Raw genomic sequence first — 17,770 nt, forward strand, 5'->3', positions numbered from 1 at the left:
TTGTCTATGATGATAAAAAAAAAACATCTCATCGACTCACATAATTTATAAGAATCGTAGATTTGAATTCTTCAGCTCGCAAAACGCCACTAATAAAACGCACAAATTAGTCCTGTTACTGTACCTGGAATGGAATATTTGTCAGTCATGTTTTCGCACTGCAAACTCCATCAGCCTCTAAATATAGGCTTGGTCTGGTTATTCCATGGCCGTGTGTGTCTGTGTGTATTGATTTATTGATTATATCCCTACCTGTGTTGCAGAATTCTCTTGAATTTGACCTTTTTGACATAATGTCATTCGCAATATTTTGTTTCATTTTTCTTTGCCTTCACATGATCAGAGGTTTTTAGTTTCATTCTTTGTGAGTTTGTCCCTCTGTGTCCTTTTCCTAACGTCAGTGAAAATATCGGATATCTGTGATACTTTTTGTAAATAGAACTTTTATTTTCATGTTGTATTTTATGTGTTTTCTATTTTGAGTTCTTTTTCCCCCTTCAGTCGTTTATTTCCTTATTTTTTTTTATTATTTGTAATTCATCTCTTATTTTTTTTTCTCTTCATTTGTATGTATATTTTGAGTTATTTTCATCCTTCAGTCGTTTATTTCCTTCATTTTTTTTATTATTTGTAATTCATCTCTTTTTTTTTTTTTTTTTTTTTTTTTTTTTTTTTTTTTTTTTCCTCTTCATTTGTATGTATATTTTGAGTTATTTTCATCCTTCAGTCGTTTATTTCCTTAATTCTTTTGATTATTTTTCATTCCTCTTTTATTTCGTTTTTTTCTTTCATTTGTATGTATTCTTTAATTCTTACTCTTTTAAATTCTAATTTTGTTCATCTTTAATAAATTTTTTTTTCAGCGTTCTGTGTTTTAATCTATAATTCATTTTATTTCATGACTGTACCCTTCCTCCTTTTTTGTAGTAATTCCTTATTTCCTTGATTTGTTCCTTTCGTTTATAAATATTTTCGAAAAGATTTTTTGTTGTATATGCAAACATCAACACTTATAATTCTTGCAATTATTTCTTTGAAACCTTCTGCTATTTAAAAATCCCCCCACACACATATACACACACACACGCGTACAGTATATATATATATATATATATATATATATATATATATATATATATATATAATATATATATATATATATATATAATATATATATATATATATATATATATATATATATTATATATATATATATATATACTATATATACACAACTTCTCCAACTATTTTCGCAACCAATAGGTATTTCATATATATCTCTGATGTATTACTTTTTATACATCTTTGTTGGCCGTCTTTTTTTTTTCTAATTCTTCTTGAAGTTCTTTCCCTTGCATCTTCCTTCATCCACTGGTAAGCTCTTATAATATTAATTGTTATCCATCTTACCGTTTCACGGGGATAAAATCCTCTCTTATTAGTTAAAGGTTTTAAAGAAAGAGGGTTTTAATCTTGCAAATATACACAAGATTATACTTCAAATTTTTCCTATTCTCTCATCCTTTTTACACTTACTACACTTACTTTTCTTTCCCTCTTTATTTATCCTTCTACTTAATCGGTTTTGATTTTGTTTCGCACTTCTTTTTTTTCCCCCATTAATTATAACATTCTGATAATCAGTTTTAGACTTTTAAATTTCACAAAGTTTCTATTATTCCCTTTATATAATCTGAGACTTGCTTTATGTGGGTATTCTCAGTTTTCCAGCATCCAGTATATTTTCCATATTTTGTTAATTTTTTTCCTACTGCAGGAAGTAATTTATGGTTTGGAAAACAATTTTCAGTCCTAGTGCTTTCATATTTTAAAAATTTTACTTTTAACGCAATGGTAAGAGTTACTTCATCAGTGATATGCAATTCATTCTTTTCTGAAATTGTATGTAAATATCTTTAATTAAGAAATCCCATTTACACTTGCTATTCATTTAACATTTAGCTGAGGTGACCTTTATTTGATAACAAAAATCATACATTGAATGTAATAAGGGTCTAATTTTACTCATTACTTTAGATTTTCAAATAATACATATACCAAATTCCATATAGGATTTGTAGTGGCCTGTTGGTAACGTTCTTGCCTGGTGATTGCAGACTGCGGTTCGAGTCTCGCTCAAACTCGTTATTTCCTTTGGTCGCTGCAACCTTACCATCCTTGTGAGCTAAGGAGGGGTTGGGGTTTAGGGGAGCCTATATGTCTATCTGCTGAGTCATCAGTAGCCATTACCTAGCCCTGCTTGGTCCTAGCTTGGGTGGAGAGGGTTCTTGGGCGCTGATCATATTTATATGTGGTCAATCTTTGGGGCATTGTCCTGCTTGATAGGGCAATGTCACTGTCCTTTGACTCTTGTCATTCATTAGTGGCCTTTAAACCTTATAAATATATATAACAGGAAGGTATCAGTATCATATAATTGTACTGAATCACTAGTCAAATCAAACGATTGGGAGACTTTAAATCTCTCGTACTTTTAGTCGGTCTTGTTTAGTCAGATATCCTTTGGATAGCATTCCTTATTTTCTGTCCTTGACACGTAGTCTGTTGATTTACTACGTTTGGGGTTCACTGACATCATTGCACGTCAAGTGGTGTTCTGTGGGCATTAGTAAAGGTTCGTTGCAGCATCCTTCCGGACCTTGGATTCTGTTTTGTAGCCCTCTGCTTTACAGCCATTCCCCTTTCATTTCTTACATCTTGCTGTCGAACCTGTTTTAATCGCCAAATTTAGTGATTACAGTCCAACCTTTTTCAGTATATTCTTTACATTGCAACTGCAGTGATCACCACAGTCTCACCACAGCGCTGAATGCAACACCCCCCCCCCCCCCCCCCCGTCCCAGCGATGGGTGATATGGCCCAGATTCTATTTATGGAATTAAGTAGGTCGACGGCAGTAGCTGATCATCATCCAGATCTTTGTATTGACAATGTCTCTCTGAATATACGGTAGACTACTCATTTAAAAATCTAAGTATGATTCTTGTTTGCAAATTTACTTTTGAGAAGCAAATTAGATCTGTTTCTTCTTCATTTACAGAAAAATGGCGTATTAAGAAAGTCTTAAGATTTTTGGTGATCAATCTATCCTGAAAATTTTTGTAATTCTATCATTCTACCTTGTTTCGAGTATTGTTCTGTCTGGACATCAGCTGCTGACTCATCTTAATTTGCAGGATAAAAGCCTGCGGCCTATCTAATTGGTTTTACTAATCTTGATATTAATCTTAGGAACGGTCATTTGGTTAATTCTTTGATGTTACGTAAGAATTTTCCAAATTCTGACCATCCTGTACATTCAGATTTTCGCTGATTGCACCATCATGTACGTAATACTACGTAAGCTGTTGACTCTAACAGCCTAGCCTTTTCAATCATAAGGTTCAATACTACACAATATTACCTCCGCCAAAGAAGTTGGAAGGAGGGTATGTTTTAACCCCTGTTTGTGTTTTTGTGAACAGCTTCCTGGCCACAATTTTAATCGTATAGTAATGATACTTGCAGTGATTAAACTGTTTTGTAACAAACTGGAAATTATTAAGTTCTGGAAGGTCATGATCAAAGGTCACGATCACGGTCAAGCAAAATGTTCAATTCACGTAATCAGCCATAGGTTTGGACATCGTTGTCACAGAGACTTCAAACTTGGTTCATATTTGAGTGTATGAAAATCCACGGCAATTAATACACGTTAAGGTTGAAGATCAAGGTCAAGTCCAATGTCAAGGTCAATCAAAAGGTCAGATTTCGGTCATCAATCATACGGCCATGAAATTTGCTGGGATTTTTAACTTCTATGTAAAGAGCTGGAAATGACTGAATTTTGGAAGGTCAAAGGTCAAGGTTACGGACGAGCAAAACGTCCATATTACGGAATCAGCCATAAGTTTGGACATCAATGTCACAGACACTTCAAACTTGGTTCATATTTGAGTGTGTGAAAATCCACGCCAACGAGAAATATGCTGCCGTGGTGGAGGTCTGCACTTTACCGAGTGCCCCTCTAGTTTCACTTGTCACCTGATTGTTGTGGAAGGATCTTCCTAATCTGGTGGTTGAATCGGTGGAAATTCAGAAGATGAAACTTGTTCCAAATGCTTATCTATTGAAGAGGTTGACATAAGTCTTTTTTCATAGTTTATATATGGCAGTCTATTTTAACGTTGTTATTGATCTTAGAATATTCTTATTTCCTATTTATTACTTATATATTGTTTATTTATTATTTCTTATATCCCTTTCCTCACTGGGCTGTTTTTACTGAAGAGCCTTGCGCTTGTAGAATCCTTTTTTTTCTAAGTAGGGTTGTAGCAATAATGATGTTATGAGAATTTTAACTGTCGCTACTTTAGCAAGAAAGGTATTAGACGGAATTTGGATTTTTTTTTTCTGCCCCATCAGTTTGTATATTTCCGAACCCATATACATTTTCATTTATATGGTCAAAAAGTCTGTTAACGCCAATAAGGTGATAAGTAATTTCAAAGCGCAACGGGCCTGAGAGACAAGAAATTACCACTTGTTTGTGATATTCAGCGTGGAATTTCAATCTTCTCAATATAACAGGAAAGCTTCTTTATCTATATTTTTTTTTCCATATGCCTTCAGAAATTTGAAGGATGTTATGGAAAGATTCAATGAATATATTCATAGAATTATAGAGGCTACTGGCCAGGGGCGGGTAAAGGAACATCAATTATTCACAAATGGACATGAGGGGCAAAATTGATACTAGAGATTTCAAGAGTGACTCTTCGCCATATTGAGAGAGCATCCTAACGAGTTACTCGATGATAGGATTGGTCATCTATCCGGAAAATTGTCTGACATTGGAAGTATAGCAGCGGCTTATTGGTTAAACATGGCGACTGAATTTCAGATTCTGTGGGTGTGTTTTTCGGGAATTAGTGTATCCAATGACTATCATGGTAATTGTTAAGCTGCAGTCTTGCTAATTTTTGGCTAATTATCTAGATATCGTCAAATTGATTATTTGAGTCACGGTAAAAAGTTGCAGTGATAAATGAAATAGCATTCCATGAAAAAGTTAAAGCGATGCCTAATATTCTATTCTTTTTTTATCTGTTTACGAATGCCATTTGTAACATTTGACATTTAACGTATTGAACCGAAGTTGAGTTAAGGGACAGGATTCTCTACTTACGAAGTGAGAGGGGATGCTTGGCTATGATTCCGTTCGCATATGAAAGAAAACAAAGTTAGCAATAGCTAAACTAAGTAAAAAAATAGTGCTTAACTGAAACTATATTCCTTCATAGAATATTAAATATTAGATTAGAAAAATATTCTTCCATAACCAAAATACACTGATGTACAGTACTCTTCAGCTATACATTGCTACGGAAAAAATATTTATTGTCAAACTACTAGACTAGCTGGACAAAAGTTGAGTCTTTTTAAATTCATGAAATGGAAAAGAAAGATTGGTAGTATCCCTTAATGAAATACTGTTAGCTGTTTTATTATTTTTAACAACATACCTAAGAAAGGTTAACAGCTTTTATTTTTGCAGCCTTTTTCCCCTAAGCTATATAAAACTGGGTCATGAATAATTCTAAGAAATTCCCAGAACTTAATTGAAAGATACCAATGATAAAAATAACAACAAGACCTTTATTGTATGGGAACAACACAGTTATCCTGTACAGTACACAGAAACTCCAAAATAAAGCGGAGAAAAGCCCATTTGTTGTACAGTATGTTACAGCCGGCTACTAAACTAAGTATGATTGTCATCCATCACTTGGAGAATTTAGTCATTTATTTCAGTGTTCTTAATTCTTGTGTGACTTATGGTATATACCATCATGAAATCTTAGATCAATAAGACGGGATGGAGCGTATATACAAAATTGAATGTTATATAAGGTGCGAAACCAAGTACTGTATATACAAATAGTACACACGAAAAAATTGAAGGAAATTCTGCTCTTTCTTCCTTTACATCTGGATCCAGAATGTTTGAAAAACGATATCTATAGTTAGTAAGATTTTCATTCTGGCTGCTCCCCCAGCCTTTATTTTATGTACAGACATAGATAGGTCAACTTGGAATGCTGGCCATACCGGCTCGTTTATCCCAGAACTGGTTACAGAAAATAGAAAATGGTCGCATCGAACAGGGTACCTTTCATTCACAAGCATTCCATTAATAACGCCAATACCGCCATTCAATTCATTACTTACTCTGATACAGAACCCGACGTTGACATTTTGTCTCTCATCCAATGGCCGAGCTTCCGATGGCCTACCGAACTTTGGATATGTCTTGAAATAGATTACAAGAGTTTTGAAGAATGTGAAGGTCACCTACCAAGCCATCCTTGCAACATCAGTGTAACGGAATAGAATGTGTAGATGGAAGCCAGGAGATATGAGATGTGCTTGCATGATGATAATGATGATGACGTATATTGATGTGGATACTACTTAAAAGTGGTTTAATGTAGTTATGCATTATTTCATTACATGTTATTTATAAATACAAGACAGTAATGGGCAGAGCCATTTAATTTCGGAGGGACCAAAACAGTCTTTTCAAGTTGTGGCGCTTTCCTGTTTTTATGCTGTTTTTATTGCCGACTATATGACGTTTTCAAATTTCCTTAAGACCAAATCTATATTAGATCGAGTTGTATTAGGTGTTATTCACTATCTGATATGAGGAAGAAGAAAAGAGAAGTGATCCTAAGCATGAGTGCTTTATCATGGTGTAAGTGTTTAAATACTTACTAAATGAAGGATAGAAATGGAATGTTTAATGGTTCTTTGATACGTATTTTGTTAAGTAGTATCACTGTGGGATGTATGAATAAAAAGAAATAAAAATGGCATTTTAAAACTATACTACCCTGAGGTAGAGTCTTGAAGAGACTTTTGGCGTTCATTTATTCATGGGGAGACATTATCTATAATTCATAACATCAATCCTCAATGCTAAAGGTATAGAAAATGGCGCAATTCGAGTGTTATCAATGAATAAAATACCATATGGTATATAAACTATTGTATATCATATATACATGGATTTTAGCTTACATGTGTGTTAGGTGTTTTGTCCGTTGGTTGAATGGAAGGAATCATAAAGCAGATGAATTAAAGGGATGTTACATGATAATGAGTCCTTCCACATTACCCCCAACTTATATCAATTGAATGTAGAATTGACAAGAGTTTCGCGTACCTTCTTTGAAAGTTAGATTTCATTTTAAGTTCGATATACTGTAGCGATAAAAGCCGTCTAAGCATATCCATCCATAAGGTTTCGAGGGTGAGCGTGGACACGACGGCCCCTATTAATCTTTATTACTCCTTTTTACGTCGTTGAAGCGTAAAATCACTCAGAATCTCCACCATCTCTGTAAAGGTAATGCAGACCATTTTCCTCTTTTAGAATTATAGGATTTTATGGAAAAGCTAGAAATTCGTAGAAACATTCTTTCAATCAAAGGTTTAGAGGCCGCTCATGAATGGCAGAAGCAAGGGACAATGGCGTTTTTCTATCGAGCAGAACAATGCCATGTAGACTGACCATATATGCATATGATCATTGCCCAAGCCCCTCTCCTCCGAAGCTGAGATCAAGGAGGGCATTGGCTGCTGATGACTCAGCATATAGACCAATAGTCTCCTCCAAACCCCCCATCCTTAGTTTACAAAGATGGTGAGGTTTTAGCGACCAAAGAAACTAACAAGTTCAAGCGGGAGTCGAACCTCAGTCTGGCATTCACCAGTCAGGGACGTGACCACATCGGACACAATTTTTAAATATTTCTAGTTATTAGAAAAATTTCACCATAGTTTAAAGCTTCGCACGAAACAAGTTGAAAGGCTTTCCTTATTCTATTCTCGCCTTTCAAGATGTGTGATTGCATAATATGGAGAAATGAGTAAACGGTATTATGTTTGCTAACTTTGTATGTAGAATCTCTGTAACCTACAAGATATTCCATACCCACACTTATAAAATGTGGAAGAGTGATTTTTTTATATCAAAATTTACTGCTAAGGTGTAAAATAAATAACCATTCCATTCTTCATTACTACTTTTTGGGGATCACTCTTGACTGAGGTAGAATTAAGAGCCAAAATCAGAAAATGGGATACTGAAAAATAGAAAGAAAGTTTAGGATACAAAATGAACTGAGATATACAATAAGTTGGAGAAATAAGTTAAAGAAGAAATATATGAATATGTTTGTCTCATTGTTATATTTCTTATATTTCAGAACAAGAATAAATACATTGAAACTAAAAACTAAACTCTAATGTAAGGTTTGTAAAACTATACAAGATTTAATCCAATTTTTATTATTTTGACCTGGAATAGAGAAAGGAAAGTAGTCAATTGAGCTCCATCAACCACATGAAGAAAACTTGAAGAATATTGTAGGAACATGTCTATTCAGTGAAATAATATTAAAAGGAAGATAGAAATTCCATATCAAAGGAGGAGGAAAAGGACCTAATAAAAAAAGATGAAATCCCAAAAGTAAGATACATCTCAAGAACACTAGAGGCACTGTTTTATAGACTAATCCTCGACCCAGAGCTTCTACTTAATATAGGATTTTTTTCCAGTTTAACGATATTCGGTGTCACTGAAATACGTGAAATATAATTTATATATTTTTTTGTGGGCCGGGGGCCTGGTAATTTAGGTCATTTGTTAGTTAATTTCAAATACAGTTTCCGTAGCCAAACTGCTAAGAAAATATTTCTCGGATAAAAAAAAAAAAAAAAAACTATTCAAGTGATAGTAAAAGTACATATATGATAGTTGATAAGAGCAACCCCAGGTGGTTAGAGTAGCTGCGCAGTATAATAAAAGTTAGTTTTCATGGATATATTTTATCTCTCTTAATCGTCTATTTGTAAGTTAGCCAGTCTTTTCCCCCATTGTTGTTTTTGGGGGTTGAATGGCCTCCCAGGCCTCAAAACCAACCATATAGTACAGGATAAAGTAATTTTTAGTGATGAAAGATGCATCCCAAAGCTAGCATCGATAAGAATAATAAACTACCCAATAAAAGTATGTCAAGTTCTTCGATTTTATTTTCTGGGATTTTAGTCCATTGTGAAAATACTTTGATTAGTTTCTGCAGTAGACCGTGATATCTTCTTTCCAAGGTTATAAGATTGAATATATTCCATTTAACGTGGGAATTTGCCATATTTAAAATGCCACCATCTCCCTTCTAAAAGAAATTTCGTTTAAACCAATTCACAGAGTAAAAGGTGACATTTGCCATATTCTAGATGTTGAACTTTATTGATTCTGTTTATGACTCGTGGACAAAACGCCATTATCACCTTTTTAAAAGGAATTTAATGTTATCCACTATATTACAATCGTTTAAATTGATTCTCTTAAGTAAATTGGGAAGTATTTATAATCCAGATTTATAAGAAACATCTTCCTGGTTGTATTAAGATGCAGATCGTTTAAGAAACGAAAGTCTCCCCTTGAAATGATTAAAAGAGAACGGGTTTTGTCCGTTAAAATATTTTCTGCAGTGTCACCTAGCATACAGTTTCCCATTCCCAACTTGCTGACTAAGGAAGTTTCATAGAAAATGTTTCTTACATTTTAGGGCAAACACCAACAAGTTGTTCCTTGATTGTACTTTGGTAAGTTATTGATAATGCATTAGTTCAGAAATAGGTAAATATGTTTTTCTCACATAGGTTTATATAGGTTTGTATATATAGATACACATATACATCTAATTGTATATTATTGTATGTGTGTGTGTTTTGATTAAAGGCAAAAAGGGAAAAGTGATAAGACTTGATTGGAGTTACTACCTTATCGGTAACATCATCGGAATCGGAATTACAAAGAATATATAAGAATATCGTATGTATACAGGAGAAAAGGATCCGTAAACTGTCAGTTTCTTGATGAAAGTAGATAATGCGGATTTAAAAAAAGATGATAAAAAAGATTACCAGAGAAGTGGACATGTCTTGGATTTAGCTCATGACTTTGGGTGCAGCCAATAAGGATTCCACAATATTTATTTGTGTAGATTCATTGATTATTGTCTTGGCATCCGACCAAACAATTCTGTGACCTAAGCCAAAAGACGGTCAAAGTATTATCAACGAACCCCCTGAAGACGGTCATCTTATTTAGTTTTGTTCTTTAATGCACTATATGCCTTTAGAGGTTTAGCGACATTAAACATTTTACACTCTAAAAAGGAAACATTTCCAGAGCTATTCTTAATCAACATACAATTAAACCCTACCCTTATGTTTAGCATTTACAAAAGCGGTATGGCATCTAAAAACATTTATGAAATGGTAAACAGTGTTATAAGATGCTTTTTCTCTTTAACTGGGCTCTAATATTTTTTCTTAGCTCATTCATTTCAATGTTCTGTACACACGGTCACATTTTAAATCTAAATCATGGTCTGTTTTCAAGTAGTCCTGTATTATCTTGTTTTCTTTAATCCAACTTACCTAGATGCATCAATAAATCAACAGTTTGTAGGTCCTCTTTCCCTGTAGAATTACGGTATCCTTGTTATAAAACCAATATGATAAAATTACTACCTCTAATCAAGTCCGAGCTGAAGTCTAGGGGTGCCAGCAAGCAGGTTTCACTATCCTCTAAATCCAGACCACCTTCGGCCCTGGGGAACTTTTTATTATCGAAGGTATGCATTGGAAGGAGTACAGACAGGAATAAGACATGGGGTATGGACACCAAATTTCTTAGTCATCAGGATTAATTTAAAAGTTTGAAAATGTATATAGATTAGTGAAATACTTTCATTTGCACCAATTTTATTGCATTTAGTATGGCTCCTATTCCTTCCACGGCTTCCTGTGTTCTTTTCAACCGGAGCTAACTTACGGAATACATAAAGGGGGTAGCTTTTCTAGCCTTAGGGTAATGACAAATAAAAAATTAATTCGTTGTAGGTCAGACTCATGAGTGCTGATTAGTATTAAGTTCTACATACAACATCATTTTAAGCATTTTATGAATGGCAAAAAGATACGGAGTGATGCGGTAGGATTCCGATAGAAATAGATTTAGAAACTATTATAGGGTCAAGATTATAACCAATAGCATTCATTTTCTCATCTCTGCCTTTTTTCTTTCAACGCAGTCTTTATTCAGATGATGTTAAATGAGTTATTCCTTTTCTCGTGGTATCAAAAATAACTTGCGAGGCTTTCTAAGAACTGTTGTCATTGTAGGCACGAGAAAAGGTTACGCTGCACTACATTCCAGAACTAGTTCTGAAAAAAGACTTTCTATAAATAAATAAGCTAAAGTTGAATGACTCCTAGAATTCAAATATTTACAGGTATGGTCAGGAGAGCTATTGACTCGAGGTAGCCCTTTCCAAAGATACGGTATTTTAGTGACATTTAGTTCTAGGGCATACAAGGAATGTCTTGGACATTTCTGTAATAATATCGACTGCTGTTGTGTCATTCTATTTTATTCCACGAGTTGTCATTTGAGTTTAGCTTCTCTTATTTTAAGATCATTATTTACTCTTAAAACTCATGAATTGAGTCATAACACAAGTTTTATTCTGAAATCCACATTCTAGAGAAATGTTGTTTTGTTACTTGAAAACTCCGTCATTAATTATTCGGTTAGTAATACTTTAAAAAAAATCTAATTTTTACATGTGCCAAGTAACTAATTAAAATTATGAAAGCTGTAAAGAAATTACTTTACATTTATGAATGTTAGATCTAAAGAATACAAAAAATATTATAGCTGCATGTATAAATGCTAAATCTGTAGAAAGTAGACGTGTATTTCTAGGAATATAGAAAGAACTCTGCACCATTTTCTACCTTAAGAATTTATTAAATATAAGGTCATAGGAATAATAATTAGAAATTATTAAGAATTATGCAGACTTTCTCATTATAAGAAGTCTAATTGCCGGAAGAGTAATGACTGTCGTAAATATTTGAAACCATACTCCAGATGCCATCCGCTGCTGTAATAGTTCCTCAGCATGCGGGTGATAATGAAAAAGAGATTTTGGTTACTCGAGAAGCCTGTGTACCCTTATACAGTCGAGGTCTTGGAAAAGGGATAAAAGTTATATAATATCTTCCAAGCCATGATAAGGAAAAGAAAGAAATAATTGTAATTAGGATTATAGTAAAGGAGGAGGATATCTAGAAACTGTATCAGACAATGCCATAAGAGTAACAAATACATATTTGTGTGGTAGCAACAAAGAAACGTACAACGCAAATTATTTTAAAGAAATTCGGCATTTGTTTTGCAATAAAAAGAAAACTTTATTGTAATTACACAGTAGTGATTAAAAGGAGTGATACTATGAAAACATGCCTTATAAATTATTCTGGAAATAGTAAAGGATGAGCTTGAATGCATAGTATGTCCCGCTTAATTCGTACGACAAGTATTATCTTGGCCAAACTGGCAAATTGGTGTAAAAGAGAACTAACAGCATAAACCAATTTTAAGTTATGTTCACAACAATTAACTTTTATGTTAAAGATGAGAGTAATACAATTAATTTATACAAAGTATAAAATTGTCTTGTTTTAATAATATATCTTGTTTTAGTAATATCCAAGAAAATTATATCAGGTTCTAACATTATAAGACCGATCTGAAAACATAGATACCAGTTTTTTTTTTTTTTTCAATTACAAATTTTACCCTTTATTTCCATTAAGATTTGTAAGTTGTATGATTATACCTTAGTAAGCTCATTATCCTAAATGGGCCTGTTACCCGTAATAAAAATAATAATGCCCGTCTAGAGTGGGACATACAATTTTTTTTTCTCTCCTTAATATCCCCTTTTTGATAGTGAAGACCCCAGTTATTAATATCCTTGTACAGTACGAGTACATATATTATAATTGGAATTCTACTTCAGTAACACTCGTTTGAAAAATGTTTTAAGGGAAGTAAAGTTTGGAAGAGTTTTATATTTTGGTTCCTTACAGGTAAACCTCTCGTGCTTTAGCGAGTTTTATGTATATATAATATATATATATATATATATATATATATGCATACAGACACAAATATCAACAACAGATAGATTTTGGTATAGAATTCAACCTCGGGTATATACAGTATATCCACTGGATAAGTCGGGCCAGAATTTTAACCCATGCATTTGACTGTTACAAACTCTGTAGTTGTCTATCATGGGGGAAATGGGTTAATTTCGAGTTTAAGTACAGACCCATAAATTCAACAGGTGTATGTATATATATATATATATATATATATATTATATATATATATATGTATATATATATATATATATATATATCATCATCATCTCCTCCTCCTCATACGCTTAGGTAAGATATCACCAGTTGTCTCTATGTTGAGCTTTTAATTCAATACTTCTCCATTCATCATCTCCTACTTCGAGCTTCATATTCCTTAGCCATATAGGCTTGGGTCTTCCAAGTCTTCTAGTTCCTTGTGGAGCCCAGCTGAACTTCTGGTGAATCAATCTCTCTTGGGGAGTTCCAAGAGAATGCTTAAATATATATATATATATATATAAATATATATATATATATATATATATACATATATAAGAGAGAGAGAGAGAGAGAGAGAGAGAGAGAGAGAGAGAGAGAGAGCCGAATTTGGCCCAGCTAAAAGTACCATGTAAAGAGTTTTCAGGTGGTATGCAGTTCATTCCATGATTGAATTCATTATTAAATTCCATTTATAGTTGATATTGGTGGATATATATATATATATATATATAAATTTATATATATATATATATATATATATATATTTAGATAGATAGATAGATGGATAAATGGACACTAGATATATCTATATATGAACTGTATATATACACAGGAGAGAGAATGTAGAGAGAAGCTGGATGTCAAATCGATAGAAATAGAGGACAACATAGTTCTGCAGAACACTTGCTAGCCTTCGTGATAGTTTCCATTCATTTGTTTTACAGGTTTCCCAAGTTTTAGTCTCGTAAATAGAAAAAAAAAACTTATACTTTTCTTTGCAATTTAAATGTTTTATTGGTTGAGAGAGAGAGAGAGAGAGAGAGAGAGAGAGATGAGAGAGAGAGAGAGAGTCAGGAAACCTCTCACATTACATGATTGTTTTTAACCCCTCCCCCTCAACGAGATTGACCCGTGACGGGAATCTAAATCTGTGTGTTGTTCATAGTGATAATGAATAAACCGATTTCAGCAATGAAAGTATTTTATTTGGTTCTAGTTGTTTTTTTAATTATTTTGTATTTTTGCCCGGTAAAATACTTAAGACTACATATTTTCTTGTGATTTGTTTAGTTTCTTACAATAAAACTTGTAATATCAATATTGAATCACAAAAACGTATTGAAAATAGCTTCATTATTTTTTTGGTTTCTCTCGATAAAGCCGATATTTCCCACCTCAGCCTAAGAATATAAAAGAAAAAGATTCCCTAGATTTGTAGATGTAAACTACCAAGAAAGTGGTATTTGTACGGTAACTAATTTTTTACAGATATTGGCAAATATTTTGGATATATGAAAAAAGTTACACTTCTTCGTATTCATGACTTTGCATATCGTGTTGTAAACTTTGTATTTCAACTTGAACCTGATACTTTGAAAATATTCAGTGTAAATAGAATTTTGCTCTTTTTGCTTTCCTTTTGGGAAATTAACTATGTTTGGTTTTTATCATTTCTTCTGGGTGTTTATACTGGGCCTTGTTTGGCATTCTCCAAATTGGTTAAAGTGATCATTATTATATTTATTAGTATATAGAGAGATATAACTTCGCTAATCTGGTAATGTACCTGTTGTTACAAGTGACACTTCCATCTCATAAAGTCAGTGAGACTATGATTATGATAATAATAGTAATCATAATTGTTATTTCTTTTCTTCTTTTCATGTCATCTATAAACTTTTTATTCAACTCCTTTAAAGGAAGACAAAGAGTCCCATAACCTGTAAATAGTGGGGATATGTCTTTTTAAAGGACAATGATTGTCCTTAGTCATGTAATAGCTATTTCACCTTAGTGTCGTCCAATAAACTCTAAAGAAATAAAGTCAACGTGGTGTGTTTGGGAGGGAGTTGGTTGGTACCATGGTCAATATAATGCAACGTCATGTTACTCCAGTTGATTGCTCACGATATTGTGATGCTTATTGTCCCTCGAATTCCTTTCAGCCTTTGGAATGAAAGGACTCTGTGCGTGTTTCTTGCTGAAATGCTTATTTATCTCTTGACTGCTTCGCCGAATAAAGGAGATATTCTTACAGCTGGAGACTTTAGTTGGATAGTTTAAGTGCAGTCGTGGGCACCACTTGCTCTATATATGACAAGAGGGAATCTGGGAGTAGAGGCTATTCCTTTGCATTAACGGAAAGGATGATAGTGATGAACGATTATAAGAAAAGATTATCTTTTAGTTACACAAATAGATTTTCAGCTGAGCAACGTTACTTGCGTTGAAATGACACAAAACTGTTACTAGGTACCCAACCAGCCCTTTCACCGACTAGAAACTACTAAAGTTGGTATATAAATTTCACCATTTTTCATGTGTTTGATCAATCCTTTTGGTGCCTTTTGGTGTCAATTTTTCAAAGTAATGTAAATTATACCATGGAATCAAGTCAACAAAAAAGAATATTCACATTTATGCCACTGACTATAGCACTCCATTGATACATATACATATAATACAACATTAATTATAAAATAAACTAAAAGAGGAAATTTTCATTGAAAGGAAGCCAATTTAAACACCATCTAATAAAAGACACAATTTCCCCACTGTTAACATTACAAATGGATCTGAATGCTATCCCGTCTGCCAATAAAAACACCCATTTTCTATCTTTTGTACATAATTCCGTTCCCGTTTTCTTTATTTCAACTTTTACTGCTTAGTACAACTAGGGGATTTCCCCGGTAGCCCCTATGGCTTCCTGTCCCTGCGTCAGGTCATACTGTACGTCCCAAATTCCATAAATCAGAGCACAATTTGTCCCTTGTCGTTCACAAACATTTCTTCCAATTGATTACTTTTATTTTATGCGAAATACGTGGCAACTATGACCCCCCTCTCTCTCTCTCTCTCTCTCTCTCTCTCTCTCTCTCTCTCTCTCGATATTCATATAGTAGGCCTACTGGAATCTCGGAACGAAGTGAACAAAGGAGATGTGTGATAAGAAGGGCGGGTTATATCAACCGGAGGCCTTACAACAGAGTTGTGTAACTATTTCATCAATACCTATAGTGATAACAAGACTAACCATCACCTGACCCCTTTATTCAACTTCTATCCATCTCCATTCTCGGACCTGGTACATTTATAGTGAACGTTGGGATCGAGTTTCTCTATGAGAGAGAGAGAGAGAGAGAGAGAGAGAGAGAGAGAGAGAGAGAGAGAGAGAGAGAGAGAGAGAGAGGGAGCAGTAGTAGTAGTACTAAATGTTACACGAAATCAAGAGACCAATGGAGGCACAGGTTCATCCTCTAATCATTAATTTATTGCCATTATTACGGGCTACGTTTATAATCCATTACGTGATTAATCAAGAGGGATAAATAGCCCCGGGGCATGCGATCTTTACCTGAATTAAAAGACGCCTAAAAAATAGGCGTTTTCAGTTACGTCGTCGCTAGTTTTTTTAGGACATTTGTGTTTACTTGACATGCTTTGGTTTTAGTATCTCTTTTAAGCATGTTTATATCTTCAACTGGATTCGTTAAACATTAATTCTTCGACTCAGACCCTCTTCATTCTAAAGTCTTCCTATTTATATGTCACTTCAAATAAATGAAAACAGGAGAAACCCTTATCAATCATCTGTTAAGTAATGGACGAAGAGGTTATTCCAAACCATGATTGAGAGACCAATGATATCACATTAGTAATACAAAAGGGGACGTAGGGTGAACTCCTATTTAGAGAGCCCTTGAGAAAAACCCTAAGACAAGGGCCCTAGATTAACAAGAACCCGAAAATACTGACACCGGAGTTTATAAGACTGCCTCTCCACTTTTGACAATAGAGGTGACCAAACTTCGAGTATCCAGCTACCCTTAACTGACTGGAAATGAATGGATCGTCTTCAAGTTATGTCGCTCCCTTATGGTTGTGCCAGTCAGGACAGTGATTATCTTGGTTTTTCTTTCCAGATGTTATGATAAACCGGAAGAGTGAAATAAAAATGCAAAGCAGCATTATTGCATTTTCGTATGTAGTATACTCTCTCTCTCTCTCTCTCTCTCTCTCTCTCTCTCTCTCTCTCTCTCTCTCTCTCTCTCTCTCTCTCTCTCTCTCTCTCTCTCTCTCTCTCTATATATATATATATATATATATATTGGTTTGTTTACATTTTAAATATGTAGAGGTATTAGAATAAACAAATTGAGTACATTTCAAATAATTATATAAGTCGAAATAAAAAACTGGATATAATAATTATATTAATTTTGATAGAACCTGCTTAGAATTAGACATTCATTAAAAATGTATGTTGAAGGAAATTACATGCTAATAATTTGTGCTATTTTACAGGTAAGTTTTGGTGAAAGGCTGAGGTGGCGTTCGATGCGGTAAGTCTTGTGGAGATAAGAATTTATTAGTAGGAGTCCCCTTAGTGATGAGGTCTGTATCATTGTTACATTTATTATCGCTGACGTAGTTATTATTAGGGATAAGTTTTTTTTCTTATCTTTTATTGGTT

The sequence above is a fragment of the Palaemon carinicauda genome, chromosome 26 (assembly GCF_036898095.1).
Source record: "Palaemon carinicauda isolate YSFRI2023 chromosome 26, ASM3689809v2, whole genome shotgun sequence".
NCBI classification, from domain to species: Eukaryota; Metazoa; Arthropoda; class Malacostraca; order Decapoda; family Palaemonidae; genus Palaemon; species Palaemon carinicauda.